We start from the raw sequence: 24,814 nt of genomic DNA, 5'->3' as shown, positions 1-24,814 counted from the left end.
ACAGCAAAAATGGTTACAAAACTTAAGTATGAAAGAGGGTGATGGTAGATTATAATAGGTTTGGGATGGATATCAGAGGTCTCTCTAGAGAAGCATCAATTAAGCTAACGCTAAAATATGAAACTAATTTAGTAAGATGAAGTCACTCTTATGAGCATTCCTGGAAGAGGAGAACACACAGATGCCCAGGTCTTAGTGTGTTCCAAGAACAGACAAGGGCATTTTCACCAGAGTATAATGCGGGGGGGGGGGGGGGGGTATATCAAGCCATATGAAACAAGTCTGAATAAATATTCATGGTTTCTGTTATAGTTTGATAAAATAAGGTGAAGGAAATCCTCCACTTTGGTGTCCCTCCCCCTCTCTTTTTAATTCTCTTTCCTATGAACTCTGTAGATAGAGTGCAGAAAAATAAAACCTAAAAGATAGATGCAATCTCAAATGAGCTTACTCAATTTCCCTTGTAAAATAGTCCTCTTGATGGGACATTTCACAAATTCTGCTTTGTAGTAAGCATAGAAGTGCACAGTGGATCTTTGAAAAAGAGATCACAGCAGCTTGGGTGCAGCCTAGGGGGCTGGTTATGTGCAAATAGTAGAGGACTGGTATCACACAGCTTCTATTTGGACTTCTGTCTCTGTTCTAATTTTAGACTTAAGAATGATTTTTATTTAAAACCCCTCCTCAACAATAGCCATCAACCCCATCGCTTCATTGTGTTATTGTCATCACTGCCCTCTATCCTTCAAAAATGCCATTGTTCACTAAAACATTAAGTTATCTCCCCTTAGAGTTAACCCCCAACCAGGTGCCTGGGGCAGTCTTGCATTGATTTTGTTCACCAAGTCATACACTAAGTATTCTCAGCCTTCTCTGTCTTATCACATGACAGAAGATATCATATCTCCCTTATTAGCAGTAGGAATGTATTGCAGAAGATTATTGGTATCTTGCTTGATTCTTAACTCCATGGCAGGCAATCCCAAGTCTCCTTGACCTAGTATCTTCAACTGATGCATGTAATCATTTGAAAGTCAGATACCATTTTATTTTGAAGTTTAGAAATTACCTAAACATTCCTTGCTATCTCAGATATACAGATGTATAACATACATACATATCTGTGTGTGTATATATATATGTGTATATATATATATATACATATATATATATATATGTCATAGAAAATTCTATTTAAGAAATTTGATGTAGACAGTTAAGTTAAACAGAAAGGAACAAAACATCAAATCTAGAAAGAAAATGTAGAATTGGCACAAACGTTCTGTGAACTCCCCAGAGACTTTATGTACAAGTTAATTCAAAACCTGAGGCCAAATGGGCAGGATGCACTATCTTTGGGTCCTCACCTGCTCTGGCTCCTCTGCAGCCAGCATTTCTCAGTGATCAGACTTTACAATATCTGCAGGTGGAACTCTGTCAGGCAGAAAGCCTACTAACACTGGTGTGCCATGGGAGGACTGGATTCTGAGCATTTGGAGGAAGAGCTATGTAGGAGAGGTCTGGTGAAAAGCTTTGAACATGTAATCCATCTTGGCTTGCTGGCTTTTGCCTGCTAACTCTCTAATCCTCCCTCAGTTTCTCAAATTGTCTCCTTTCTGGCTCATCTAAAATGTGCGTTCCCTCTGTTGGGAAGGTGCTTTAGATCATGGACAGCTGTACCTCTCTGGAATTAAGGATCACAAGACACAGGATGGCTCTTCTAAGGTTGAATCCTAAGACATGGCCATTTATTTCAGGTCAAAGGCCAAGTAACAATTCCCTAAGTTTCAGGCTGCTATTAGTAAAGGAAGAGAATTAGGTTCAAGTTTTCCAAGTTCTGTGGTCCCATTCAAGAAGATTCAAAACATGGGATTCAGAACAGCATCTCTACAGATAGACACAACATGCTAAGGCCTCTCAGATTATAGTGTGCATCTATCTTGGAAGCTTGAGGTCAGAAATCCAGAATACACCAGACCCCCAAAACCACTACCTTTTTTTTTTTTTTAATTCATACATGAACATTCATACATCAGTTAATGGTTCCTGATCTAATTAGAGCAAGAATTTAAATTCAGGAAGCACCTGGGGCAGGAAGCCAAGTGGCTAAAAACCATGAGGTACAGGGGTACTGACAGCTATCTTTCACAGTCTTCTGATGGCCTGAGGAGCTCCTGTCCGCTCACACAGAACCAACATCAGGACACATGACAAAGGCCTATTTTTCTATACTCATGAACAAATTTAAGGAAAAACAAGGCTGCTTGTTTAGAATATCAGTTCTTTATTGAATATTTTGTTAGAATTAAGATTCATATGTACTTCAATTTTCAGTTGCCCTTTCAGGCCAAAATGGTCTTTATTTTGGTGATAAGTTAGCTAAAATTGCAGAGAAAAGTTATATCTGATTCTAACCCTCCTGATCTATTTTTTAAAAGTCTAGTATTTCTAGGCCTTTGCCTGGAAACAAGAGTCATTTGATATATACTTTTTGGTATTGGTCTGTTATACAGAATTAAATAATTTATGCTTAACCCCTAGGCAAGTGATTCAGAGGTACTGAGCTAATTTTCTCTCCCAAATACGCATGAAGTAGACTCCTCACTTCCACTTGTGTTTTAGCAGGTATTACAAGTTCTTAATACTTCAAGGGGATATTTTAAGATTCTTTATCTATAGTCAAAGAAATAGGTCCCATCTCATGTTATACTCTTCATAAAGAAGGACTTTGGATTTTGTTTTGGACTTTAAACATTTTAATTCCAGAATTCTTTAGCTTATTTCAACAGCTAGCAAATAGAAACTAGTTGAAAAAAAGTGACCTTTTAAAGAATTTTAATAGGGGCAGCCCAGGTGGCTCAGTGGTTTAGCGCCAACTTCAGCCCAGGGTGTGATCCTGGATACCCAGGATCGAGTCCCACATCAGGCTCTCTGCATGGAGCCTGCTTCTCCCTCTGCCTGTGTCTCTGCCCCCCTCTCTCTCTGTGTCTCTTATGAATAAATAAATAAAATCTTTAAAAAAATAAAGAATTTTAATAGTTAAGGCAGTTTATGATGTCCCAGAGAAAATACAAACCCATTCTTTAACGATGTGAATTTGCTATTCTAACATTTAACAAAAATCTTAACCTGAGGACATAGACCTATTATGTACTCCAGAAAAAAAAAAAAAAAAAAAAAAGAATTCTATCCTAATGATCAGCAGTATTAGGAGTTACAGTAGTAGTGAATATATGTAGATCTCTTTGAAGAAAATATGGTTAAAATTTTATAGTTGATATTTCAATAGAAAAATAAAGTATTTTGAGGAAGTAAAGCAAAATGTCACTTACAAAATAAAAAATGACATGCCTGGGTTTCTCAGTAGGTTAAGCATCTATCCTTGGCTCAGGTCATGATCCCAGGGTCCCAGGATCAGGTACCACATTGGGCTCCACGTTCAGCAGGGAGTCTGCCTCTCCCTCTGATCCTCTCCTGTCATGCTCTCACACTCTCATTCTCTGTCAAATAATGCATTAAAAAAATGTCATGCCTTATTTCAATTGTAGAAAGTGTGTTTTATTATTCATTGTTATGATGCTATCTTTTCTAATTGTTTGAGTTTATAAAAATAAGTGATTGGGAATTTTATTTTTAGTCCATTTTCAGTCTTAGAAGGCAATGAGAATCAAAATTTGATCTAGCTAACTTGAACTGTTAATTTTAAGACAATGCTCTGTCAATTATATAAGTTGTTGGCAGATCTGTGTTTTAGTTCAGAAACCATTCTGTCACAAACTGATAAATTCTATAATGGTTATGAAAGGTATACACCTATATATACAATAAGAAACCACTGGATAGGACCAAATAAATTCATAATCCAAACATTTAAAAATTATTCATCATCTACACAAATGAAAATATAAACTGACCAGGAGAAAAAATACATGTTGGGGGAAGAAAAGTAGATACTGCTCTGATTTTAAATTTCCATTTAATTTTGATACCAAATTAGCATCTCAGGTTTGAAAATACTTCAATATTACAATTCCTGTGCAAAGACCACAGTGTTAATAGTCTGTTCCTGACATTAAGACTAGTATATAATTCAGGACATAAATGTAAGTGACATTGAAGTTTGGGCAATATCTCTATCCCATATCAGTTGAATAGCCTGGTTGTTGAGGAACCTTGGTTGACTCTATCTGAATTTGACTAAGACTCTTAAAGTATCTATATTTTCAATTGCCTTTATTGCAAATAAATTTCTGGAATACATACCCATCTGTCATTAAACCCATGGATAGATTATGGTAATGTAGAGCCTTCCTACTAGAAGGACTAGCAACAGCTGAAACATTAGTAAAATATAGAATCTGAGTTACCACCCAAGGCCTGTATCTTCCAAAACTTTTAGATGACTTGTACATACATTAAAGCTTGAGAAGCACTGACATCATAACTCAAGTGAAAACTTGAAAGCCTCTCTTTTAAGATCAGAAGCAAGACAAGATTATCCACTCTCAGCCTTCCTAATCAACATAGTACTGGAATTCTAAGCCAGGGCAATCAGACAAGAAAAGGCAACAAAATTGGAAAGAGAAATTTGTTTTTTTTTATGGGACATTTTATGGAGAAAATTCTAAATATTCCATCAAAAAAAGTTAGATGCAATCAATGAATTCAGTATAGATGCAAGATACAAAAATGGACATAGAAAAATCAGTAGCATTTTTAAATAGTAAATATCTGAAAAAGAAAGGATCCCATTTATAACAGTATCAGAAATAGTGTACTTAGGAATAAAGCTAACCAAGAACATGAAATATCCCTATACTGATAATTGTAAGACACTGATAAAAAAAGTCAAATACACATAAATGCAAAACTATCCCACATTTATGAATTGGAAGAATATTGTTAAAATATTAAAATATCCATACTACCCAAAACCATCTATAGAGTCAATGCAATCTTTAAGATTCTGATGGCCTTAAAAACAAGAAAAAAGAAAAATTTTCAAGTTCACATGGAAACAAAGAAGATACCAAATGAATTAATCCCTAGAAAGAAGAACTTGGAGGTAGCATAATTCCTAATTTCAAGGTAGGTATATATACATGCATATATACACACACTACATACATACACATACATACATCCAGTATAGTGCTGATATTAAAACAGATACATAATATGACAGTGGTATAAGACAGTATAGACTGGTATATAAACAGATACATAGACCAATGCAAAATAACAGAAAGCCCAAAAATAAAGCTACACATGTAGACTCACTATTTGGGAGTCAATACTTAGTGGAGAAAAAATTCTCTTCAATAAATGGTTCCAGTAAAACTGGTACTCATATAAAGATTGAGACTTGACTCCTATCTTACACCACTCACAAACATTTGTTTAATCCATTTTGAGTTAATTTAAGACCAAAACTCCTAGATGAATATACAGGAAGAAAGCTTCTTGATATGGGTCTTGGCAATGAGTTTTTGCATAGGACATCTAAGGCATAAGGAACACAAAAATAAGCAGGACAAACATTAAACTAAAAAGCTTCTGCACAGCAAAGGAAATGATCAACAAAGTGAAAAGACAACCTATGGAATGGAAAAACATTTGTAAACCATGTATCTGATAAGTGGTTAATATCCAAAGTATGTAAAGAACTCATACAATAGCAAAAATAACCCCAAATAATCCAATTAGAAGTGAGTAGAGGATCTGAATATTTTTCCAAATAAGATATACAAATGGCCAATGGCCAACAGGTGCATGAAAAGGTATTCACCATCACTAGTCACGAGAAAGGCAAATCCCAATCGAAGCATTTTAAAAGGCATGACGTGCTGCCAAGACTGTAGAGAATCCCACTGTTGGTGAGATTAATTTGGTATAGCCTCTATGGAAAACTGTATGGAGGTTACTCAAAAATCGAGCTGCCATATGAGCCAGTAATTCTACTTCTGGGAATATACCCAAAAAAATGAGACCTATTTCAAAGATATCTGCAGCCCATTATCATAGCATCGTGTACAAAAGCCAAGACCTAGGAAACAAGCTGCCCCATCAATGGATGAATAAAGATGGGATACAAAATGAGTAATTCAGACATAAAAAAAGAAATCCTGCTATTTCCAACAACATGAATAGACCTAAGGGAATTATGCCAAGTGAAGTCAGAGAAATACTAAATCATCTCACTTATATGTGGAATTTTGTAAGCAGCAAACTTAGAAAAACATCAGATCTGTTATCAGAGTTAGGTAGCAGGTAAGTGGATAAAGATGGTCAAAATGTACAGACTTCCAGTTTTAAGTATCAGAGATGTACAAACATGAGTTCTATCACACCGATGTGTGCATATTTGGGAGTTGAGTAGATTTCAAGAGTTGTTAGCACAAGGAAAAAAATCTTATCTTTGAGATGAATGTTAAATAGATAATGGTGATCATTTCATAATCGAAGGCAGTCCTATCATTATGGTGTATACCTTCAACTTATATAGTGCTATTTGTAAGTTACATCAGGAAAACTAGAGAAAAAAAAATCTTGAGAAGCACTAGCTTAGATCCTAGACTCTCAAGTCCATCCCAAATTTCTAAATCCTGGTTTCTTCTCTTCTAAAAGATAAATGATACTGTTGTGCCAAGATTGCAAATCCAAGAAACCACCAAGGAGCCGACGCTGATGCAAGTACATGAGGGTTTATTTACAAGCTTGAGCTTGGGTCCAAGTATACTCTATACAGCAGAGCAGGGACTTGGACCCCGAGACTAAGAAGCACAGCAGTGTTATAGGGGCCAGTGGCCAACGAGATTGTAACATACGCAGAAAGTTGCACAGTCATGTTGGTCCACACGCAGGTGGCCAATTGAATTACGATTCACCTTATAGTGACCATTTGAACTAGCCTATTATTCTGGTTAGAATTGGCGTGCAGGTTTGGCAGGCAAAAGAGGGGTTTTCATTCCTTGGCGGTTAAAGGTCAGAGGTCCTGCATTCCTATGTGTGCTAGTTTCTGATAAGGGTGTGCTTAATAGTTAAACTAGGGTGAGGGAGTGCCTTAAACAATAGGCAGGTCATGTGGGGGGTGGTTTACATGAGATGGTGGGTGTAGCACAAAATGGAGTTAGTCCTGCTCTGCTTGTCCAGGGGTAGGGGATTTTTGTTAGATTTCCTGGGTCCCACAATAATTTGTACCACTTTTTCTGCTCTGTTTTGGAGATTAAATAAGATGCATACAAACTAGTTAGCATGATGATTAAAGAGAACATTTAATAAGTATTAGTGGTTATTGGTAGGCCATGTAGCATGATAGGATCCTAGGCTTGTAAGTCAGGCTTTAATTTGTTGAGTCCATAAGTACTTAAAAATACATCTCAGTAGATAACATACATGTTCTAACCATTATTTGAGCAATGACCAGTCACAGTCAAAATAAGCCTTCTATTTTCTCTACTTCTCAACAAATATTTGAATATACTCCTCTCCAAATGTGGCCTTCAGACACTTAGACCTTTGTATAATATACTCTCAGCCTCTGCTCCCTTTAATAACCTAATACTTCTAAACCTGGTCTGTTGTATTTTCTATGGTTTTAGTAAATTAGTGTAGTACTATGAAATGCGTACTTTTAACCAGTATAGTATAGTACCTTGCATTATTAAGGTTCTATGGGACTTTAGAGGAAACGGTAGGGGGGGGGGATGCATAAATTCGGACATTCATGGGGCACCTGGGTGACTCAGTGGTTGAGCATCCACCTTCAGGTTAGGGCATGATCATGGAGTCCTGGGATGGAGTCCGATATCAGGCTGCTACAGGGAGCCTGCTTCTTCCTCTGCCTATACCTCTGCCTCTGTGTGTTTCTCATAAATAAATAAAATCTAAAAAAATTCATTCACACACTTTTTGAATGTTTATTATGTTTTGAGCACTTGTCTAAGCAATGTAGCTACAATATTGAAGAACTGAAGTTACCTGCCCACATAGTGGCTACATTCTAGTGGGTGGATTGATATGCTGATATCCTGGATCATACAGCCACTTATAATCACACATATATTCTTGCATAAGTACCTAACACAATAGGCCTACACCTTCCTCAGATTTGAGATTGTAAAATCTAAAATAATTTTGTGTGGTAAAATTAAAAGTGGACTGTGCTTCCTGGCTAAGCAGATAATATAAAATATACCCTATAAGTTATATAGTATTTTTTGTCATTTTTCTTGAATTATGCTTTCCTTTATGGACCATAACAATCTAAGTAGTATATATAGGATGACATTTTGTATTTCTGGGTATGTGTAAAAATCAAACCCACATTTAATATTGTAATTTTTAAAAGATTTTATTTACTCAGAGACACAGAGAAAAAGGCAGAGACATTGGCAGAGGGAGAAGCAGGTTCCCTGTGGGGAGCCTGATGCTGAACTCGATCCCAGGACCCCGGGATTATGACCAGAGCCAAAGGCAAACGCTCAACCACTGAGCCCCCCAGGTGTCCTTAATGCTGTAATTCTTCTCTCCATCACTTTGTATCATTTTAGCCTTGAGTAATTTGGTTGATATTTATGCCTTAGTTTTCTTGTGCATTAAAAAAAAATCAGGGAAATAGTATTTTCTTAGCTTTGATAATACTGAATGAGGTTATTACGTGTTTAGTTCTTACAGTGTCAAATATTGTGATACTAGATATGTATTGACTATAGTCATTGTAATACATAATCAGTCTTCCATTGGCCTATATTGTTTTCACCATTATATCATACATTGATTTGTACTTTTAGTTCGACAAAATGATCCTACTTTAGATATGAACTCCTTCTAATGAATAAAGTGTATGTAAAGTAATATCATTTATCATTCATACATGTACAATTTCAAATTTACACACTCCCTCTTTTCAGGGTGCCAGTTTCTAGCTGCAAACTCAAGGAAGGTGGGGGGATTGAATTTTTTTTTAAGCTTTTATTCATTCATTCATTCATTCATTCATGAGAGAGACAGGGGAGAGAGAGAGAGAGAGAGAGGCAGAGACACAGGCAGAGGGAGAAGCAGGCTCCATGCAGGGAGCCTGATGTGTGACTCAATCTCAGGACTCCAGGATCACGTTCTGGAGTCGAAGGCAGGTGCTAAATCACTGAGCCACCCAGGGATCCCCTGTATGTTTTTAAAAAGGTGATTCACATGGTCTCAAGCTAAAGGTGAGTGCCTTGCAATTTCTTCCTTCAGAGACAACTGTAAATTCGATGGATTTTAAAGGCAAGATTACAGCATAGCAAAATATGTACAAGGAAAATGCTGTCAATATATCATTTTGTTAGCATGCTTAAGATTTCACAATCACTCTATATCCAGACCACAAGGATTACAATAGTTATTAAATCATGAATAAAAAAGTGAGAAGTTAAAGAGGGAAATTAACTTACAGGGAAATAGGACAAGCAATTACAGAATGGTCATGTAAGTGGTTTAGGTAGGAAACACTAGTATTTCATAAGAGACCTAATATGGGATAAAGAGGTTGTCAAAGTGCTTCAGGGGACACTGCTGAGGATAGATTGCTATCTTAGAAATGGAGCCTAAACCATGCGAGTGCACTTGCCCTCAGGAGCATGGCTGGGCATCGATTGCTTGGAAGGGGTCAGAAAAAGATGAAGTTCTTATATATAATCTCCCAGTTACCTAAGATGGGATCAGATTAGAATTTCACAGATGAGAATATAGGGGAGACAAAACTTAAGTTATCAGTGGGACAGAACTAGAACTAGACAGAACTAGAGTATAGTCTAGCAGTGATTTACCTCCGATCAAAAACTAAAGTCTAGGTTTCATATTACCTCACATTACCCTCACAAAGACAACTAGAGATAATCCTGAGAAAGGTGGATGAGGTCATATTATGGGTCATCTTGAATGCCCTGTAAGAATTTGCATTTTAACCTCAAAGTAATGTGGAGTCACTGAAGGTATACAAATTTGGAAGTATCAAATAAATTGCCTTTATTAAGTACCAAAGGTCAAAAGAAAAGTGTGTTCTTTTCCAAGCTTCCTTTTCTTTAGTTAGGTGACATAAAGACTTTTTCATGGTCTTTCTGGAACTAAATATATAACTTAGTTCCTGAGGCATTTATTATCCTCTGTTTTGAATCCTGATTAAACTACTAACTTGTATGACTTCGGGTAAATTGCCCCAGTGTGCTTTAAAATGTGAATAAATACTTATTTTAAGAATGTTGTGCAGAGATGAGATAAGCTAGTATGTGTAGAGCACTTGACATATTCACATGTTTTTTGTACTATATGGTGCAGGTTTTGCTATTTTTGTCAATGTTATAACACTCAGTACAGTTATCTTGTTACAGTTCAAAAAAGGATATCAAACACCTAAAAGAAGTGTAATAGTGAAAGAAGAATTCTGGCATATAGGGTAAGGAATTCCAGTAATAGCCATTAACAAATGCTAACAACATCGTACCTCTACTGTTTGGATTGCCATAACCTAGGACAGCTACTATAAAAATAATGAGTTTAAGGTTTTTAATGGGAGACACATGAATTATTCAACAGTCCTCTTCAAATCCCTATTTTTAGCGTTGGCAAGTACTGGTATCATACGGTTTGTGTTCAGGTAGTATGGATCAACAAAATGTTAACAAAAAGTAACAGATGTTTTTGGTTAAGTTGTGCAATCAAGAGAACTGGAACTGATGTGCATCTTCTACAAATCTCAAAATTTGTATATTACATTTTAAAAATTAACAGAAATATACCCTAAAACAGTACATGTCATTTCTGATTTTATAAAGATCATCTTGACAATGGCAACAAAAATATGTCTAGTGTGTTTTGGAAGCATGAAGTAGGGAGACCCAAATGTAAGTCAGGGAAGACTCCTTAGAGACAATCTGGCAGCTTCCAATGTAGCAGTAAAAACGAGATGTAGAATACGTATATATCGATACAGCAAGATCATGAGTCAAAGCCTTAAAAAAAAAAAAAAGCATTCTATTAACAGTAATCTATACTTTTAGGGTTTTAATGTGACTGGAATAAAATATTTATAATGAGCTCTTCCTCACTAGAGTTCGTACCTAAGATGTGCTTATTCAAAATGGAACAGTGATGTGTAATTGAAGACTTATTCTCTTTACTTATTAAAATACATAAAATAAGAACACTGGACATTGTAGATTTGAAGGAATGGGAAATGAACAAAGCAAAGGAAGGGACTGTGAGGACAAATGAGCCAGTTGCCAAACTTTCAGAAAGTAAGAGGATTTAGGAAACACCATTATTTGCATACAAACATCCATTCCTCATTACTGTAAAATAGATTTAACCCCAATTTTGTTCAGGTAATAATATATTCAGGAGAGGTAGGTTTCTCTAACACTCCAGAGAATCAATCAGTCAGTCAAAACTGATCCAAGTATTCATGTTTAAACTAATTACTTCCAGTAACTGTTTTAGGAGTGGGTATATTACCCTGTCCTGATAAATGAAACTTAAGGGCAATTCTGCTGGGAGAATGGGGTATATGGCTTCCATAAAAAAAGTTTCCCCCTAGTAAGGGAGACATGAAAAGAAACTGCATCTTATTCCTTCAGATGGGGTCATAAAAGGACAAGATAACTAGAGATGCTATAGTCCTCATGTGACCAAGAGCTTAGAAAAAAGATTTGGCCATGAGCCTGGGTAAAATGGACCCCCCCCCCCCCAAGATTCACCATTGCTGGATTATCCCACCTTTACCAAGGTTGTATTAAGTTCCTGGTAAGCTATACTCAGAAGGAGTGAAAAGTTTATAAAGACCTCTCAAGCCATATTAAGAAGTTTAAATTGTTATATCCATACAGGAATCATCAATTAGTTTAAATGCATCAAGTGATATGGTCAAGGTTGCACTGTAGGACAGGGCAAATGGGGACTAGAAAGGATTAGAAAGGGACAAGACTCGTATCAAGAAAAACAGAAAAGACAGACTTATAAAACATCCCCCAAAAATACTCAAATTAAAAAATGGGCAAAGGCATTAACAGACATTTCCTCAAAGATGACATAGAGATGGTCAACAGACACGTAAAAAAGACGATCATCACTTATCAGAGAAATACAAATCTAAACTACACTATCACTTCACACTTGGCAGAATGGCTAAAATTAACACCACAAGAAAAAGGTGTTAGTGAGGATGTGGAAAAAAAGAACACTTGTGCACTGATGGTGGGAATGCAAACTGCAGCTTCTGTGAAAAATGGTACAGAGGTTCCTCACAAAGTTAAAAATAGAGCTACTCTACAATCCAGCAAGTGCACTACTGAGTATTTACCCAAGGAATACAAAAACAATTCAAAGAGATATATGCACTTCTATGTTTACAGCTGTATTTTCAATAGTCAAGATATGGAAGCAATCTAAGTCTTCATTGATTGAATAATGGATAAAGAAGATGTGATACACTCAATATTCAGCGATGAAAAAGAATGGGATCTTGCTATTTGCAACATGGATGGAGCTAGAGAGTATAATATATGCTAAGTGAAATAAGTCAGAGAAATACCATAGGATTTCACTTATATGGAATTTAAGAAACAAGTGAGCAAGTTGGGAGGAGGAGACAAACCAAGAAACAGACTCAATTATAGAGAACACACCAATGGTAACCAGAGGGGTAGTAGGTAAGGAGATGGGTCATATAGGTGATAGGGATTTACAAGGGCACTTGTGGTGATGCATGGAAATGTTGAAGCACTATTATACACCTAAAATTAATATAAGTTAACTGGAATTTAAAAAGAAAAACCAGCAAATAGTTATTGTAGTCAAATCAGGATGGGGTGGGAGAGGGAATTTCATAGAAAGTTTTAATAGTAGCATTCAGAAGCAATTTGTGTTATTACAAATAAAGATGGAGTTAAAAATTATACTTCATATTTAAATATTTTGATTTTCTGGAAGTGCTTAAAATTAGCATTCCTTAAAAACCCTACAAAAAATACAACTTCCTTTATTTTTATCTAAGATAAACAAATTATTGCAATCAAAATTTAGAAGTCACTGTTTTAAGATGTATTTTTACCAATAAAGCACAGCATGCTGTACTGAATGCAGAAACACAGACCAAATTAAAATTTTGTAGAATGGATTGGTTACTTTGTCATTATATGTAGACTGAAGGGAAAGTTTTTTTTCTTAGAATTACCTGCACTGGAACAGGATTTTTAAAGTATTGACTTTTAATTAGATAATGCATCTGGATTTATGCTCTGATAACAATATTTAGAATTCATACCAATGAAATACCATTAAAATATTTAGCAACAATACTGAGATAATTGTGTTTACTTCAAAGTGTTCTCATTTTAATATGTGAAAATTACACTTTCATACATTTTTTATACTTTCTTTAGCGTGCAATAAAGAGTTCCATTTATATGCTAAAAAAGTCATACTTTTTGGTGCTAAATAAAAAAGTTGGATCTTGGATGCCTAAATCAGTGGAGGTTTTAGTTACTGTTTAAAATTAAGTGTTCCTCATTTAAGATGTTTTAGATTTAAAATACAGCATCAGAAGCTTATTAGAACATATTTACTTTAGCTTTTTTCTGCCACTGGATGTCACCGAGTAAGCATCCTTAAAGTCTCCCCTCCCACCGCCGTTATGTCTAAGTCAGAGTCTCCCAAAGAGCCCGAGCAGCTGCAGAAGCTCTTCATTGGAGGTTTGAGCTTCGAAACAACCGATGAGAGTCCAAGGAGCTATTTGAGCAATGGGGGGGACATTTTCGGACCATGTGGTAATGAGAGACCCCAACACCAAGCGCTCCAGAGGCTTTGGGTTTGTCACGTAGGCCACCGTGGAGGAGGTGGACGCGGCCAGGAACGCTCGGCTGCACAAGGAGGATGGAAGAATCGTGGAACCAAAGAGGGTTGTCTCCCGAGAAGATTCTCAAAGACCCAGTGTCCACTTAACTGTGAAAAAGATTTTTGTTGGTGGCATTAAAGAAGACACTGAAGAACATCATCTAAGAGATTATTTTGAACAGTATAGGAAAATTGAAGTGATTGAGATCATGACTGATGGAGGCAGTGGCAAAAAGAGAGGTTTTTCTTTTGTGACCTTTGACGACCACGACTCTGTAGACAAGATTATCATTCAAAAATACCATAATAAAAAAAAAAAATACCATACTGTGAATGGCCACAACTGTGAAGTAAGGAAAGCCCTATCAAAGCAAGAGATGGCTAGTGCTTCATCCAGCCAGAGAGGCTAAAGTGGTTCTGGAAACTTTGGTGGTGGTCGCGGAGGTGGTTTTGGTGGGAATGACAACTTTGGTCATGGAGGGAACTTCAGTGGTTGAGATGGCTTCGGTGGCAGTCTAGGTGGTGGTGGATATGGTGGCAGTGGGGATGGCTATAATGGATTTGGTAATGACGGTGGTTATGGAGGAGGCAGCCCTGGTTACTCTGGAGGAAGCAGAGGCTATGGAAGTGGTGGACAGGGTTATGGAAACCAGGGCAGTGGCTATGGCGGGAGTGGCAGCTATGACATCTATAACAACGGAGGAGGCGGAGGCGGAGCCGGCTATGGCGGTGGTAGTGGAAGCAACTTTGGAGGTGGCGGAAGCTATAACGATTTTGGCAATTACAACAATCAATCCTCAAATTTTGGACCCATGAAAGGAGGAAATTTTGGAGGCAGAAACTCTGGCCCCTATGGTGGTGGAGGCCAATACTTTGCCAAACCACGAAACCAAGGTAGCTATGGCGGTTCCAGCAGCAGCAGCAGCTATGGCAGTGGCAGAAGGTTTTAATTACTGCCAGGAAACAAAGCTTAGCAGGAGAGGAGAGCCAGAGAAGTGACAGGGAAGCTACAGGTTACAACAGATTTGTGAACTCAGCCAAGCACAGTGATGGCAGGGCCTAGCTGCTACAAATTGCTACATGTTTTAGACAATACTCATGTGTATGGGCAAAAAACTCCAGGACTGTATTTGTGACTAATTGTGTAACAGGTTATTTTAGTTCCTGTTCTGTGGAAAGTATAAAGCATTCCAACAAAGGGTTTTAATGTAGATTTTTTTTTTTTGCACCCATGCTGTTGATTGCTAAATGTAATAGCCTGATCATGACGCTGAATAAATGTGTCTTTAAAAAAAAAAAAAAAAGAAAGAAAGAACATATTTACTTTAATACCTATCAACATAGGGGAATTTACAGGAGGTGGACAGAACTCAGTGGTATACTTGCAATCAGAAGGATCCTGAATATAGAGAAACCACCATCAGGCAACAAAATATTTAAGAATGACAAGTTAAGAGCATCTTGTATTAAGCTGATTTTCTAATGTCAGTTTAATAAAATGTCTTGTTAACAGATATCCAATCAAGATTTATCCCCATTTGTCTCCCAGTTGAGTATATATATCAGACCATGTAACTTTATTGGATTGTATAAGCAGTCCTGTGCATTTGTGCATGCATGCGGTTGCATGTACACATTTGTATATTTGCACATGTGTCAGACTTTTCTAAACCCAGTACTGTGGTAGCAATGAAGCATAAAGAATAGGGTAGACATAGGCTCTGAACTCTTAGGGTAGAGGCCAGCAGAGAATATGGATACTAAACAAAGTTAGGGTTACAAATATGATAGAGATATATGGAACTAAGAGTTTTAGGAGGATACTTTTTCTGAGATAAGTCTTTACTGATAAAGTTTAAGGATTACTGGAACAAACCAGAAAAAATAGGTGTATGGGAGTGGTGGAAATAGGATAGGATGCTGCATGTAGAGCACATAGTATTGTCATCCATGTAGTATCTTTGAGGAACAAACAATTTGAGCCTGGTTATCATCTTTAGATTGAAGAGAATTCTGGAGAATGAGAGTAGAGATAAGCCACATCTGGAATGCTAAGTCCACTGTGAGCAATGTTAATGGAGTTTGGTCTTGTTTTAAGGGCACTGAAAAGCCTTTGATTATATGTAGAAAGAGACACTCATATCTATATTTTAAAAACTGTTGATTGTGATGTAGAGAGTAGACTGGAAAGGAGATTGGATAAATGAGGCATTAGCTAAGAGCTGCTGTAGAAGTTTAGGAAGATGATGACTTAGACTGGGTCATTGATCATGGGCATTGATTAAAGTAGTTGGATTCAAGAGCCTTTTAGGAGAATCAAAGGATTTCGAGTAACTTTAATTAGCCTCTATAAAAGAATCTTGGTGCCAGTGTTTCTACCTGAGCTTTATCATTTTCTACCTATGAAGAATAGGCAGATGGCCTTCTTTATCTGAATAATGAAGATAAACATACTGCCTTATTAATTTGCTATCAGTCTTGAAGGTGATCACTATAAGGAATTTAGGGTAGTCCCAAACAATGTGGTAAGTGCTTTAAAATATTAGGATTTTCTACATGTCATTGATTAGATTTTGGAAAGGAAAGAAAGAGCCTTCCAGGTTTACTGGATAGGCAGTGTATGGAATATTTTATTATACTGGAATGGGAAGCATTAGAGAAGTGATCTTTTGCAGGGAAGGTCAATGAAATTCAATGATGGTGAACTTTGATACATCAGATCTCCAGTGGAATGTCAAACAATATGTAGGACACAGGAATTTATGATGCAGAGTAGAAATCAGCAACACATAGTAGGCATTTATCAGCACACATTTTTATATGAAGGATGAGGGGTTAAGCATACACATTAGATCACACCTGGATACAAACCCCAACTCTGTTAACTTCTTAGTTGTCTTGGGAAAAATTTTGAGGCCCAGTGCTCTTATTTTCAAGAACTGATTAGGATACCTTCACATTATATGAAACTATATGCACCAACTAGTCCGAGATAATGAGCTTCCAGGGATTTTGCCTATTTGTCCTTGGCCCAAAGGCTTCTGCAATCATTGAACACTGCATGAATGCTAGCCAGTCACCTGCAAGCAGAGCTTAACAATGCTTTGCCTCATGTATCAACCATGTGGCCTTGTTTCCTGCCCCAGGAAGGCAGGCTTATTGAGGTTTGATATAGCAAGACCCGCTTACATACACAACTAAAAGATGGAAGGGAATTTTATTTTTCCTTCTACCTATTCTGAAAATTAGTTGTCTTCTTCTCCAGATAACCTATCTTGGAAAGAAGCTGTCTTCTCAAAAGACAGTCTGGCAATATCATACAGTCTTAGATACCAAACAGTGACCAGGTAAGTAACAACCTATTAGATTTGTTTCCCTTCCTTGTCTACCTCACCATTTTATGTGCTTGCTTTCTGCAATTCACATAAGAACATAAAACTTTTCCTTGGACTTTGGTTCCTTGGCAATCTAGGCATGGTATTTTCCCCCTATGTAACCCTAGCACAGGGTAATGTCACTAGGTGACTTATTTAATGGGAATAAGGGATGTCCTTGTTGGTATTACATGGGCAGAGATAACTGTACTGCCATTGTAATTGCTAAGACTTACTAGTGCTAGTTCTGGTTCAAGATGGTGACATAGGAGAATCCTGAAATTTTCTCCTCCCATGGGCACACCAAATCTACAGCTAGAGAGGAAATCAATTTCTTCTGAAAGAAATTCATTAATAAACTGAGCTACTAGGCAAATGAAGTGGGGAAAAGTAGGAGAGGCTAAGGCAAAATCTCACAGTAAACCATATCCCTGGCATGCCAGGCCATAATTGGGAGGGAACTCAACTCCAGACTTCTCCTTAGGAGAGAAAATTTGAACCACACATCTGGCACCACAACATTTAAGACTTATACCTGTAATAGAATATTACTCAGCCATCAAAAATGAAATATTGCTATTTGCCGTGATGTGGATGGAATTAGAGGGTATTATGCTAAGCTAAATAAGTCAATCAGAGACAGACAACCATATGATTTCACTCATTTGTGGAATTTAAGAAACAGAGGATCTGCCTTCCTCTGCCTTGCTCTAGGTCACCAGTATCTTCTGAAAAATAGATATTCCAGTTTTTGCAGCTGGACAAAAACTGGACACAATTTGATCACCCAGCTCTGTTAGCCAAGTGGGGCTTACATCTGTGGGCCCCCCAGGACTGCATCAAAATGGAGGAACAGTTCTCAACTGGTCACCCACCCCCAGGGCACAGCACAGACACAGCAGATTGAAATATGCCCTAATTCTATCAAAAAGGCTTATTAGCTTACTTTCAGAGCTGTGGTCTGATGGTCAGACTTATAAATACACCTCAAGGGACACCTGGGTGGCTGAGCAGTTGAGCATCTGCCTTCAGCTCAGGGCGTGCTCCCGGAGTCCTGGGATTGAGTCCCACATCGGGTTCTTTGTGTGGAGCTTGCTTCTCCCTCTGCCTGTCTCTACCTCTCTCTCTGTGTCTTTCATGAATAAATAAAATCTTAAAAAAATAAATAAATACATCTCAAAAGAGACTAAACTCTCCAGAGATTAGAGACACCAAAAGTATCACCTTCGAAGTCTCTGCCCTGCCACAGGTTAGTGTTTGAGAAAGTCACATGCATACACATCAGGCATTCTAGCTTTTGTGGCTGCTGCCCAAAGGACACAACCTCTAATAATCTGGCTCTGGTGTCTATCCATAAGCCAGGTTTATGTTCACAGGTTCAATGGGATGGAGAGAAACAGTTAGGGCTATCACACCAGGATTTCAAGCATAGGCAGCAAACATACCCTATCAACCAGTCTTCCTCTGAAAGAGGTATATTTGCATACTTTAAGAGCTACTGCCTGAATGTGTAGAGTTCAGATGGAGGTCCTCCCCTTTGGGACATTGACTGGTACTGGCACACACTCAACTACTGGGAGACACTAAGAATAAAGTGGACTTATTAGACAATAAAGGTTTGAGAGCCAACTGAGAGCTAGGACAGAATTGACCAATAAGGTCCATCCTTCATATGGCCTCTCCTTCAAGACTGGGAGACAGGACTATTTTATCTGATATATAGAAACCAACACAGTCCAGCAAAATGAAGAGGAATATGTTCCAAATAAAGAGAACAAGATTGAAATCTAAGAAAAAGACCTTAATGAAATGTAGAGAAGTGACTTACCTAATAGAATTGATGCTCATCATGCTCAGGTAGAAAAGAATTAACAAGAAGAGGTAAGTATCAAATAGAAATCCCAGACTGAATAAATACTTTTGAGAAATTAAACTAAATGCAGCAGGGAAAAAAAGGTTCCATGAACTCAAACACAGGGCAGTGATACTCCATCCAGAGTATCTATACTTTTCTCTTGAAGTTGGCTTAAGGGATTTATGTGACAACATCAAGCAGAACATTTGTATTATAGAGTTCCCTGAGGGAGAAGACAAAGGGGCAAAAAATGAAGGGAGATTTTGGAAATTATTTAATCTGAAGAAACAGACATCCAGATACTGGAAGGCCAGAAAGTTCCCAACAAGATGAACCCAAAAATATCCACACAAAGACACATCATCATTGAAAGTCTCAAAAGGTAAAGACAAGGAATCTTAAAAGCATCAAGAGAAAAACTTGATACATACAAAAGAACCCCCATAAGTCTATTGGATTTTTCAGGGAAACTGCAGTCCCAGAAGAGTGACACAGTGTATTCAAATGCTGAAAGAAATTGCCAGCCATGAATTCCCAGCAAACTTGTCCTTCAGAGTTAAGACTGTTTTCCAGACAAGGATAAGTTAGAGTTTACCATTAGACCGACCTTTTAAGAAATGTTAGAAGGACTTTGTTGAGCTGAAAAGAGCACTAATTGAAACAAAAATTATAATCCTTAGATTTAGAATAATGTTGTAAGTGCAGTTGGGTTAATCACTTACAAAGCTACCATGAAAGATGACAATAGCAAAAATAACTACAGCTGTAATAGTTGGTTAATGGATACACAAGATAAAAATCTGTAAATTGTGACATCAAAAATATCAAATATGGGAGACGTCCATAAAAATATAGATGTTTATAATGCATTTAAACTTAAATATAGTTATATACAAGTTGTTTCACATAAGCCTCATGGTAACCACACATCAAAACCCATAGTGGATAGGTGAGTGGTAAAGGAATTCAAGTATACCACTACAGAAAATTAGCAAATCACAAAGGCAGAGTAAGAACCAGAAAGGAACAAAGGAATTATAAAACAGCCAGAGTATAATAGCAATAATTCAGTACTTACTGCTTTAAATGTAAGTGGATTAAGTTCTTCAATCAAAAGACAATGGCTGAATGTATTAAAAAAAATAAGATTTATCTATATGCTGTCTAGGAGACTCCATTCAGGTGGGAAGTACAGAGAATGAAAAGTTAATTTATGGAAAAAGATAACCATGCAAAGGGAAAAAGAACATTGGGGTAGCTATACTTATATCAGAAAAAAAAAAAAAAAAAAACCTTTAAAACAAAGACTATAATCAGAGAAAAAGTCATTATCCTGATAATGGAATCAATCTGCATGATGACATTTCTAGGTATTTATACACTCAAAAGAAGCACCTAGATTTATAAAGCAAATATTAATACATCTAACAGGAGAAATAGACAAGAGTAGGGGACTTATATAACTCAAATCAGTTGATAGATCATCCAGACAAAAGGAATAAGGAAATATTGGCCTTAAATGGCATGTGAAATTAGAGGACCTTAACAGACAGGCACAGAACATTCCAGCCAAAAATACATTCTTCTTAAGTGCACATTGGCCATTCTCCAGGACAGAAATGTTAGTCCACAAAACAAGTCAATAAATTTAAGACATAAATATATCAGGCATCTTTTCTAATCATAATGGTATGAAACTAAACATTACCTGTACATTTTTGGGTTTGATACTACCAGAAAATGCAACGAAGTAAAGGGGGAAAAAGGTAGGATTACATCAAATCAAAAAGTTTCAAAGCAAAGGAAGTCAAGAAATTTGAAAGGCAACTGCCAAAATGGGAGCAAATACCTGCAAATCTTGTATCTAATACCCAAAATATATAAAGAACTCCTACAACTAAAGAATACAATTAAAAAATGAGAAGATCTGAATAGACATTTTTCCCAAGACAATATAGAGAGGCAAACCGGTGTGTGAGATGATGCTCAACATCACTAAACAGGGAAATGCAATCATAACTGCAGTGAAATCACTGTTAGCATGGCTATTATCAGAAAACAAACGTTGGGGGATCCCTGGGTAGCTCAGCGATTTAGCACCTGCCTTCGGCAGAGGGTGTGATCCTGGAGTCCCAGGATTGAGTCCTTGCATGGAGCCTGCTTCTACCTCTGCCTGTGTCTCTGCCTCTCTCTCACTCTCTCTGACTGAATAAATAAATAAATCTTTAAAAAAAATAAAAATTAAAAAAAACTAGTCCTAGGGATGTAATGTAGAGCATGGTGACTATATAGTTAATATCATTTGTATAACAAAAAAATACTTACATGCTTGCTTCAGCAGCACCATATACTAAAAAGTTACTTAGATCTGAAAATCATCACAAGAAAATAAGCGAGTAATGAAGGATGTTAACTAGAATTATGATGACCCTTTAGCAATATGTACAAATCATGTTATATATCTGAAACTAATATAATGTTATCTCTCAATTGTAGCTCAATTATTTTTTTAAAACACAATACCTTCCTGTGTGCTTAAACATGCCACAACAAAGAAAACGAAAACCACACAGCTATGTTTACATAGTGCCCTGTTGATTGTATCAAAAAGACCACGTAGCTTTTCTGCCCATGAATGTGGCTGAGTAAGTACCATTAAAGTTTCCCCTCCCACCACAGTCCTATCTAAGTCTCCCAGAAAACCTGAGCAGCTGTGAAAGGTTTGAGCTTTGAAACAACTGATGAGAGTCTGAGGAGCCAGTTTGAGCAATGAGGAACCCTCACAGACCGTGTGGTAATGAGAGATCCAAATACCAAGAGCTCCAGAGGCTTTGGATTTGTCACATATGCCACGGTGGAGGAGGTGGATACAGCCATGAATGCAAGGCCACACAGAGTGGACGGAAGAGTTGTGGCACCAAAGAGGGAGCTCTCAAAAGAAGATTCTCAAAGACCTGGTGCCCACTTCATTGTGAAAAAGATTTGTGTCAGTGGCATTAAAGACCACTGAAGATCATCTAGGAGATTATTTTGAACACTACGGGAAAACTGAAGCGATTAAAACCATGACTGATGAGGGTGGTGGCAAGTACGAATGTTCTGTAGTATTTGATGACCATGCCTCCAGAGACAAAATACCTTCAAAATACCACACTGTGAATGGCCACCACTGTGAAGCTATGAAGGGAGGTAAGCCCTATCTAAGTAAGAGATGGGTAGTGCCTCATCCAGCCAAACAGGTCAACAAAGTGGTTCTGGAAACTTTAAATGCTGGTCATGGAGACAGTTTTGGTGGGAATGACAACTTTGGTCCTGGAGGAAACTTCAGTGGCTGAGGTGGCTATGGTGGCCATCAAGGTGGCAGTAGCTATGGTGGCAGCAGGGATGGCTTTAACAGATTTGGTAATGACAGAAGCAATTTGAGGTGGCGGAAGCTATGATGATTTTGGCAATTACATCAGTCAATCTTCAAATTTTGGAGCCATGAAAGGAGGAAATTCTGGATGCAGCAGCTTAGGCCCCTATGATGGTGAAGGCCAACACTCTGCAAACCCACAAAACCAAGGTGGCCATGGTGGTTTCAGCAGCAGTGGCAGTATGTTTCCATTGCTGCCTGGAAACAAAGCTCAGTGGGAGAGAAGAGAAGAGCCAGAGGAGTGACAGGGAAGGTTACAATAGATTTGTGTACTCAGCCAAGCACAGTGGTGGCAGGGCCCGGGGGCTACAAAGATATCACACTTTAGATAATACTTGTGCTTGGGCAAAAAACAGGACTCCATTTGTGAAAATTGTATAAAATGTCATTTTAGTTTCTGTACTGTGGAAAGTATGAAGCATTCCAAATAAAGGGTTTTAATGTAGATTTTTTTTTGCATCCATACTATTGATTGCTCGATATGATAGTCTGATGATGACACCAAATAAGTGGGTCTTAAAAGGAGGAGGGGGCAAGTTGAGTCTATATTTTAATGGTTATATTTTGTCCTATACTCCTTGAGTATACAAAGAAGTATACAATTTTGAACCTAGCACAGAAACTCTTATCAAGAGCATGAAGCAGTTATGTACTTATTGTTGAGGTGGCTTTAATTTTTTTTTAAATTTGCAATTCTGAGCATGATTTTAAGTCAGTTCATATATACACACACACACACATACACACACATACACATATATATGCTGATGTACAAGCTAGGAAAGGACTTAATTTTTGCAATTCAGTATTATAATAGTCATATCTTTTCCCTAAAATTCCAACTAGATATTTCTATGTGGAGAATACTGTCATTATGTTGGGTTTCCAGGAAGCTTTGTTACAGGTCTTTAATCTTATGTGATAAGCTTTTTTATTTTGAGAACGGAAACTAAATGCATTCAGAGTCTTTCATTTCACATTTATGTGCTGCTAACCAAAATAAGTAGTTCAGCAATCCCCATTAGTTTTGCTGTGAAAATTTTAAAGATTCTACAAGACATAATTTTAACAAAATTGAATTTTTCTTAGTTCGTTATTCAAGTATACAGAATGATTATATAAAATTATTTCTCCTTTCAGTATCTGTTCATTCATTTGCAGTTTTATCAATACTCCCTTTCTGTAGTATCCTTACTAAAGTAACCCCACACACAAATGTTCAATTAATCTACAACAAAGGAGGCAAGAATATACAATAAGGAAAATAATCTCTCAAATGGTGTTTGGAACACTAGACAGCTACCTGCAAAAGAATGAGATGACCACTTTCTTACACCACACACAAAAAACTTAAAATGTATTAGCCATCTAAATGTGAGACCTGAAACGATACACCTTAAAAAATGGAAAAACAGAGGCAGTAAACTTTCCGACCTAGGCCTTACCAACATTTTTCTATATAAGTCTCTCAGACAAAGGGAACATGAGCAAAAATAAATTGTGACTACACCAAACTAAAAAGCTTTGGCACAGCAAAGGAAATAAAACAAAAAGGCAACTTTCTGAAAGAGAAGGTATTTGTACATAATCTACTGAATAAGGGGTGAATATCTAATATAGAGAGAGAATCTATAAAATTCAATGTCAAAAAAAGTCTGATTAAAAAATGGGTACAAAAATAGACAATTTTCTAAAGACATACAGATGCCCAATCAATAAGCACATGAAAAGATGCTCCCCATCACTAATGCTTCACAGTTGCAAATCAAAACCACAAGGAGGTATTACCCCCTTGGTCAGAATGGCATTAAAAAGTACAAAGTATCAAAAAGACAAGAACAGTGTTGTTGAGGATGTAGAGAAAAAGAGGAACTCTCCTGCACTGCTGGTAGGAATATAAATTGATATAACCACTAGAAAATAGGGAGTTTTTTCAGAAAAGTTAATGGAAATACCATATAACCCAGTAATTCCACTACTGTGTCTTTACTCAAAGAAAACAAAAACACTAATTTGAAAAGTTATATGGAAGCACCCCAAGTGTCCGGTCATTAAAGAATAAAGATGTGGGGATCCCTGTGTGGCTCAGCAGTTTAGCACCTGCCTTCAGCCCAAGGTCTGATCCTGGAGTCCTGGGATCAAGTCCCACATCAGGCTCCCTGCATGGAGCCTGCTTCTCCCTCTACCCATGTCTCTGCCTCTCTCTCTCTCTCATGAATAAATAAAATCTTAAAAAAAAAAAAAAAGAATAAAGATGTGAAATATATACAATGGTATATTAGTCAAAGATCTTGCCATTTG

At 37.2% G+C, this 24,814-nt stretch overlaps 2 pseudogenes; both read left to right on the top strand.

Annotated features, from left to right (window-relative positions):
- Positions 1–13,669: 13,669 nt before the first annotated feature.
- LOC112655929 (heterogeneous nuclear ribonucleoprotein A1-like) lies at positions 13,670–14,960 on the top strand (annotated as a pseudogene).
- A 4,869-nt stretch (positions 14,961–19,829) lies between these two features.
- On the top strand, positions 19,830–22,758 carry LOC125753348 (heterogeneous nuclear ribonucleoprotein A1-like; annotated as a pseudogene).
- Positions 22,759–24,814: the final 2,056 nt, after the last annotated feature.

The sequence above is a fragment of the Canis lupus genome, chromosome 22 (assembly GCF_003254725.2).
Source record: "Canis lupus dingo isolate Sandy chromosome 22, ASM325472v2, whole genome shotgun sequence".
Classification (NCBI taxonomy): domain Eukaryota; kingdom Metazoa; phylum Chordata; class Mammalia; order Carnivora; family Canidae; genus Canis; species Canis lupus.
This window is presented reverse-complemented; position numbering and strand designations above follow the sequence as displayed.